General features: G+C 35.2%; 1 protein-coding gene across 1 annotated transcript in view; it reads right to left on the reverse strand.

Annotated features, from left to right (window-relative positions):
- Nucleotides 1-8,143, reverse strand: part of LOC148944807 (uncharacterized) — a 288,793-nt gene extending 280,650 nt beyond the window's left edge. Inside the window, exon 1 of the mRNA XM_089100223.1 lies at nt 8,097-8,143. The gene's annotated coding sequence lies outside the window, so the exon portion shown is untranslated. The remainder of the gene's footprint in view (nt 1-8,096) is intronic.
- Between the last annotated feature and the right edge of the window lie 680 nt (nt 8,144-8,823).

The raw sequence follows: 8,823 nt of genomic DNA on the forward strand, positions 1-8,823 counted from the left end.
TACGCTGAATCTGACGGTGGGATTTTCATTAAAATTCTTCCACTTGTAGGGGATGTTTCCTCCCTCTTTAAAAAACCAGGTAAATTTTCTCAGGCTCGTAGCCTTTGATGAGTAATACTAAACTTAATAAAATTTATATATTTAGAATCAGCATTATAAGCCCATTCTTTTGATACATTTATTGACATCAAAATTCCGTTTTTAAAAGTTTAGATTACTATTGAGCCATATCGCTTGTTTTTTTTTATTACGTATATGTTATTACGTATATGAGGGGGTTCTCCCCTTAGTCAATACCACGCTCTTTACGTTAAAAGTTAAAAAGATGTTTAATTCACAAACCCCTGAATCACAAAGGCCGTTTAATTGGAATAGATAGCTCTTTTGAAAGCACTAAAAAAAACTGTAGCGTAAAGAGTGAGGTATTGACTTGGGGGAGAACACTTTCATATACGTAAAAATTTCTGTTCGTTCTAAGTTCTAATGTTGCTTCTTACTTTCAGTTGAAAAAACTTGTTTTTTTTTTATTTAATTTCTAATCTTTTTTTAAAAAATGCTTGGAAATCCGGCGCACCCTTCACAGAAATATCCCTTACCCCAAAGAAACATCCTCCACGGAAATATTCTCCCGAGTAACCCCCTCCGCCCGCCCCCCCCCTACCAGAAAAAAATCCTTCCTGAAAATGTATGTATACTTCCCAATATCCAATACAATATGTAAGCAATGGGCAAAGTTCATATCTTGCAGCCCTTCTCCCGGAACTGTGAGGGATTAAGTCATCCTAAAAGACGTATTTATTAGATTTTCGACTATGCTGAACAAAGTGGCTATCTCAAAATTTTAATTAGGTGACTTTGAGAAAAAAATGAGCGTGGGAGGGGGTCTAGTTGCCCTCCATTTTTTGGAGGGCACACATCGTGATCTTTCTTCTAGCAAAAAATGCAAATTTCCACCTTTTTGCAGATACGAGCGTGAAACTTCTTTAATAGGGTTCACTGATAAGCTGAATGTGATGTTGTAATTTTCGTTAAAGTTAATTAAAAATGCAAAATTCCACATTTTTGCAGATAGGAGTTTGAAGCTTCTTTAATAGTGTTCGTTGATAAGCTGAATCTGATGGTGTGTATTTCGTTAAAGTTTAATTAAAAAAATTTGTAATTGAAACAAAATTTTTGTTCCAATTCTTTAAAAATGACCCCTTAATCACAAAGGTCGTTAATTAGAATAAATAGCTCTTATGAAAGTGCTAAAAAATCTTTGGCTTAAAGAGCGAGGCATTGACTAGAAGGTGAACCCAATCATAGAGCTAATATTTTTTTGTTCGTTTTAAGTTTTGATGTTGCTCCTTACTTTCAGTTGAAAAACTTGTTTTTTTATATTTAATTTCTTATTTTTTTTAAATAATGATGGGAAATCCAGTGCCCCCTTCAAAGCAATGTCCCTTCCTCCATGAAAACTTCCTTCATGAAAAGATCCTCCCATATAACCCCCGACCCACCCCCAACCCCCACTACCAGAAACAATTCCCCCTGAAAACTTCTGTATACTTCCCAATAACCAATACTATATGTTAACATTGGGTAAAGTTCATAATTTTCAGCCCTCCCCCGGGGGGCTTCGAGGGATTAAGTCATCCTAAAAGACATAGTTATAATATTTTCAACCATGCTGAACAAAATGGCTCTCTCAAAATTTTGATCGGGTGACTTTGGGAAAAAAATGAGCGTGGGAGGGGGCCTAGTTGCCCTCCATTTTTTTGGTCACTTAAAAAGGGCACTAGAACTTTCAATTTCCGTTCCACTGAGCCCTCCCACGATATTCTAGGACCACTGGGTCGATACGATCACCCCTGAAGAAAAAAAAACAAATAAACACGCATCCGTGATCTATTTTCTGGCAAAAAATGGAAAATTCCACATTTTTGCAGATAAGAGCTTGAAACCTCTACAGTTGGGTTATCTGATACGCTGAATATGATGGTGTGATTTTCATTAGGGTTCTATAACTTTTGGGGGTCTTTCCCCCTTTTCTTGAAAATCAGCCAAATTTTCTCAGGCGTGTAACTTTTGATATGTAAGATTAAACATGATGAAACTTATATATTTGATATCAGAAATAAAATCTGATTCTTTTGATGTATCTATTGGTATCAAAATTCCGTTTTTTAGAGTTTCGGTTACCATTGAGCCGGGTCGCTCCTTACTTAAAACTTAAAACGAACAGAAATTATTCCCTATATGAAAGGGGCTGTCCCCTCCTCAACGCCTCGCTCTTTACGCTAAAGTGTTTTATGGTTTTAAAAAAATAAAGTTGTGAGACAGAGTCAAAGTTTAGCGTAAAGAGCGAGGCGTTGAGGAGGGGACAGCCCCTTTCATGTGAGGAATAATTTCTGTTCGTTTTAAGTTTTAATGTCGCTCCTTACTTTCAGTTTAAAAAACTTGCTTTTTTAATTTAATTTCTGATCGTTTTTTAGTTGATGCCGCTTTAATTTTGGATCATCGTCATTAAATACGTAAAAAAAATTTGTCAGAGAATGTTACACTGCTTTTGTTAAATGGCTGTATTCAAATTTGGCTCTGATGTAATTCACAAATAAGCTTATTAAGCGAATTTCTCTATTCGTATATTTTTTTTGTGGCAAAAATACGTTGCAGATATAGTTACAGATTTTTGCAGATATGAGCTTGAAACCTATGTAATAGGGCTTTGTGATACGCTGAATCTGAAGTTGGGATTTTCATTCAGAATCAGTATTATAAGCCCATTCTTTTGAGACATTTATTGACATCAAAATTCCGTTTTTAAAAGTTTCGATTACTATTGAGCCGTATCGCTGTTTTTTTTATTACGTATATGTTATTACGTATATGAGGGGGTTCTCCCCTTAGTCAATACCATGCTCTTTACGTTAAAAGTTAAAAAATGTTTAATTCACAAACCCCTGAATCACAAAGACCGTTTAATTAGAATAGATAGCTTTTATGAAAGTACTAAAAAATCTTTGGCTTAAAGAGCGTGGCATTGACTAGAAGGTGAACCCAATCATATAGCTAATATTTTTTTGTTCGTTTGAAGGTTTGATGTTGCTCCTTACTTTCAGTTGAAAAACTTGTTTTTATATATTTAATTTCTGATTATTTTTTTTAAATAATGATGGGAAATCCGGCGCCCCCTTCATAGCAATGTCCCTTCCCCCATGAAAGCTTCCTTCATGAAAAGGTCCTCCCATATAACCCCCGACCCACCCCCCCCCCCACTACCAGAAAAAATTCCCCCTGAAAACTTCTGTATACTTCCCAATAACCAATACTATATGTTAACATTGGGCAAAGTTCATAACTTTCAGCCCTCCCCCTGGGGGCTTCGAGGGATTAAGTCCTGCTGAACAAAATGGCTATTTCAAAATTTCGATCGGATGACTTTGGGAAAAAAATGAGCGTGGGAGGGGTTCTAGTTGCCCTCCATTTTTTGGTCACTTAAAAAGGGCACTAGAACTTTTAATTTCCGTTCCAATGAGCCCTCCCACGATATTCTAGGACCACTGGGTTGATACAATAAACCCTGGGAAAAAAAACAAATAAGCACGCATTCGTGATTTTTCCTCTGGCAAAAAATGGAAAATTCCGCATTTTTGCAGATAGGAGCTTGAAACCTCTACAGTTGGGTTCTCTTATACGCTGAATATGATGGTGTGATTTTCATTAAGGTTCTATAATTTTTAGGGGGCGTTTCCCCCTTTTTTCAAAAATGAGCCAAATTTTCTCAGGCACGTATCCTTTGATATGTAATATTAAACTTAATGAAACCTATATGTTTGGAATCAAAATAATAATTTGATTCTTTTGATGTATATATTGGTATCAAAATTCCGTTTTTTTAGAGTTTCAGTTATCACTGAACCGGTTCGCTCCTTACTTACAGTTCACTACCACGGACTGTTTGATGCTGCGAAATAAGCTTGCCACCACTCATAACTGTTAGTTTTACAAGTATAGAAACTGCTCTTGGCCGAAGACAGAACTAGACAACAAGGAAGATTTATCCAGTAATTAGATAATCTGTCCTTCAGGAATAGCTCTAATTTGCTAATGAAACAAGACAACTTTCCAATTAATAAGTAATCAAGCGAAAAGTTTCCGTTTGTCTGTGAAAACGATAAAACAGTTGGATTAAAAAAAATGGACAAGTTCTCAAAAAACTTTTAGAAACCATGTTAGGTGGGTGGCTGAGGTCTGAGGCCCCCTCTTTCTCTTTCATGAATTCTGTGTTTACACTCACCTGAAAGGTCGTGCCAGGGTAGATAAGCCCCTTCAATGTACGGTCCCATTCCCCGCTGCATCCAAGAGGACTGTGCTGAATTATAGCATTTGTTCATGACAAAAGCGTTCCTCCGCTTAGTTTTTTTAAATTGAATATGACATTAATAATCTTGGACAAATCATCCTTCGGTTTTTGGAGACAATTAAGGCATAGAATATTTTAACTTTTAAAATCTTATAACGAAAAAGCTTCTTCCTTTATTTTAAAATTCTTATTAATTGTCTAGTAGGAAATCAAGCCTATATATCTTTGAATAAGTATTATTTTCTTTATTCAGTTTTATAGTTTTTGTTACTGTGAATGCCTCTAAATTAGATCAGGACTACTCGCGTTTCCTTATCGATCTGATCGGCTCGTAATTTTGATGGGTATCACTAAGCTTAATGAAGCTTATATATTTGGAATCAGCACAATAAGCCAATTGTTTTGATGTATCTATTGATATGAGAATTCCGTTTTTTAGGGTTTCGTTTACTATCGAGCCGCGTTGCTCCTTACTTACAGTTTGCTACCACGAACTGTTTAATAACAAATTTGTGTTTGATAGTTTTTAAAACAGATGGAATTTTTCTTAAGCAACACCCTCTTCCGGAAGAGTGTTGCTGAAACTCTACGGCTGCGAGTTTTAAACTAATCAAGAACAATAAGTTTGAATTTACATGCATATTATTTATGATGTTCCAAACGATTGATTATTCCTTGATGGTGATGGGACACCTAATCAGGACAAAGTCCCATATTTCGGTGTAGTTTCCTATAGAAATTGCGGATAAATCACGATACACATTGAATTAATTTATTAAAACATTATTCAGTTAAGATTACAGCATTTGGAAGAGTATTCGTGGCTTAAAGCCGAAGGTCTTGAAAAAGTGATATAAATCTGTAATTGAGAGTGACTTCTAATACAGAAACCAAGCTTTTGCTTATAATGGATTTTGTGTCTCAAATCTTCTTGTCCGTTCACTGGCTTATTGCCTCAAACCGAAGAACCAATAAAAAAGGCAAGACTATTAATCTTTCCAGAAATAAGAAGTAACGTTACTACCTTACGAAAATATTTTACGGAAATAACCTAATGGAATTAAAGCACACATGCAAGTACAAATACAGGATAAGGACATATAAGGAAGAAAAAGCACACATAGAAGCATGAAGTAGTAATCTCTCTTTTTCTCCCTCTGTACAGCCTAGGAGAAATATCCAACGAGTGTTGCGGTTGGCTCAAAGGCCTTCAACATTAACAATGGTTCTAGTTTAGTGGTTGGTACCCTCAGAAGGATACACTATAAAATTCTGAAAACTACTTTAATAAATTCGATAACGCCTACTTTTTTAATTTACGTGACCCCTCCCCCCCAATGTTCAAATACAGCCCAATAAAATAAAGACTGTTCCGTGATTTCACATAGACCGACTCTTTTTTTCAATCAATTTAAGGGCAAATAAGCAACGGAAACGGCAACAAGTAGCGGGAAAATTCATGGAGTATATGTAACTTGCATATTAGGTGGGGGGGGGGGGTTAGAGCAAAGTGGTGCACTTTTAGGAATGATATAGGTAAGTGTTTTAGAATTTATTAAAGTAGTTTTTAGAATGTTGTAGTATTCCCTTCTGATAGAGGCGACTACTAAACTAGAACCATAATAATTTTTAGTTATTTTAGCACTGCTCAGGCAGTTGTGATAACCCTGTTTCTGGTGTGCATCTAATGCAATTCAGAGCATTAGAACCAACTAATCTAAAGCGCATGATAGAGGCAGTGTTTTCTACCAGGTTTTTAAGGGTGTATAAACAGGTACACACTATAACCATTTTAAAACTACAAAGTATGGACGAGCGAAAAAAAAATCGGTTTGGCTAAGCCACCGTTAGCATATTAAGGAAAATTTGGCGAACTTGAATTTCAATAGCAAGTGTTCATACAAATCCAGCATTGAAAACATTTTGTTTTATTGATTCAAATTCCAAATCTTAAATAGATAAGCATAAAAAACTTAAATTAAGTGTCTTATTAGAGTAAATTATTAGTTCTAAACCTATTGCCAAAACATCAGGCAATAGACGTCAGAACCCCACGGTTAGCTTAACAAACACGGCGTCTATCCAGCCCTTAACATGCTCGAAAAACGGACGGGCCCGAAATTGACCGGGATTTAATAGACCTAGTTCAGGTGTAACTAGCTTCTCGGCACATCTTAGACATTTTACTGATGATATTTTGGCAAAGTTTTTGGGTTCCCTTCTCAATCTAAAGAACTTTTTTTCAAATACAACACAATTTTATATTTAATTTCTGAATTTGATATGGCTTGAATTCTGTTTAGTTACAGATTAATCCAGATAGTTACAAGACAAAGTATCATCAAAACAGCATTGAGAAGGCCGACTCTTCAATATGTTTATGTGATATGGTTCAAATGACCAAATACCGAGCAATAAGCTATAAATGAAAGTTGTTTGATCACACCGTCTAGGAGGAAAGCAACCACTAACCGGCAAAAAACAACAAGGGAAAAGCAAATTTGTTAGGGGTTTACAGAGCACAGAATTGGTGAAAAATACCGAAATTAGGTTGACCAGATTGGATCTGCGAGAAAGTAAAATATAAAAGGTGAGGAGGGTGGAATTTTTTTTAGTTTTTGGCCTCAGGTTGTCTGCTATGATAATTTCAAAGAATCAGAATACTATTATCATCCAGGATAAGTAAAGATAACTGAAAAAAAGCAATAAAACACCGCTATTCGGATTCATTTGATTACTGAATTAAGATAGATTAGTAATATTTTAGTTCAGAAGGCGGAACAAAAAATAAAAGGGCTGTTGCTTGTAAGTTTTCTGCTCAAGAGGCTGCGTATTAAGGGTGTAATTTTTTTTTACCATGACCTATACAGGGGCAAAACCTGCTGTCCTCCATGTCAAGTCATCAAAATTTTATGACTTTAATAGTATGTTTCATAAGTCCAAACTTTTCTTTATTTTTGTTTTTTTTACGACCCGATGTATCCAAAAATACATTTTCCCCGAAACCACTCTTAAACGAGTTATATTAATCGAAAATGTTTTTATATTCTATGGTACGATACTACAAACAGGCCAACATTTATCTCAGTTACGTAATGAAAAACAAAACAGATGATAAATAGGCTTACGTACAGTGGCGTCGTTTGGGGGTGGCAATGGGGGCAGTTGCCCCCCCCAAAAAAAAAAAATTGGAACAAATCTTTTTTATAGCCAATGGCCCTTGACTCTCTGGATGTGGAACTTTTTTATCCCCTCAATAAAAATGCTGTAGCTACGCCCCTACCTACGTATATTTATTATTTAACAAAAGTATTTCTATAGGCTGTCCTACCAACGATACAATGAATGCACACTGCAATATTGAAGAACATATGCGTCGTCTAGAGCAAGGACCAGTTGTATTGACAACAATATCAAATATAACTGGAATAAAACCTAATTTCTCGACTTTTAGAGAGCCAATTCCATGATTCAAACAATGGTCTTATCAGAAGATTGACAGAAGAAACCCTACTATCGGAGTGACAATAATAAAAAAAAACATAAGGCTTCATGCAATGATCAGCCATAGCTAATTCCTAATACTTTCCTCCTACCCCCCTCCTTCGTTTACTACATCAATGTATAAAATAGACTGTATATTATTTACAGATTACCCATGGCCAAGCCACGCATGTTTTGAGAGCTGAGTTTTACAACGTACTGATTTATCGTTCTAAAAATATATCTAGAGAATTTTTGGGAACACTACCTTCTATTAATAACCCCTTGTCCGAAATCCAATGATCATGTCTTGGGAAAGACTGAGGGAATCTTCCAATTCTCCCGATGCTAAAAACAGTTTAGTCCCAGGAATCCTACGCGCTCATCAGCGCATTTGTATTTTCAGAAAAGAAATGATACATTTAATCAAAATGGTATTGCATCAGATTAATTAGTGGTTTTATTAGTGAATTAAAATAGTTTAGAATATGCAAAGTATAAAGGCTATAGCTTATAACTTTTTCTTTAAATATAGTTTAATGAAACAGTAAAAGTAAAAAATCAATAAATAAAACTGACACGAAGACAATCTGTATAAGTAGGGAAATAGCTTGGGGAACAATTTTCATGTTAAAACTTGGAATACTGAGAAGTGCGACTTTACCAACTTCATTTTCAAGGAGGATTAATCAGACATTCACCTTTCCTTAGAAAGAAAAATATATAGAATCGGTCAGAAAAAAATTATTTAATATTTTTAATATTTAGCAAAATATATATACAAATACATATATCGATCAGAAAAAACATAGACCTATTTAATTCTCTGTCATTCATTTCTTCTATCTTCTCTCTTAGGAAAAAAGAATAAATACGACCCTTTGTTCAAGCTTATCAAACAGTTCGTGGTAGCGAACTGGAAGTAAGGAGCGACGCGGCTCAATAGTAACCGAAACTCTAAAAAGCAGAATTTTGATTTCAATAGATATATTAAA

The sequence above is a fragment of the Artemia sp. Qi Xiang Cuo genome, chromosome 14 (assembly GCF_049724085.1).
Source record: "Artemia sp. Qi Xiang Cuo chromosome 14, ASM4972408v1, whole genome shotgun sequence".
Classification (NCBI taxonomy): Eukaryota; Metazoa; Arthropoda; class Branchiopoda; order Anostraca; family Artemiidae; genus Artemia; species Artemia sp. Qi Xiang Cuo.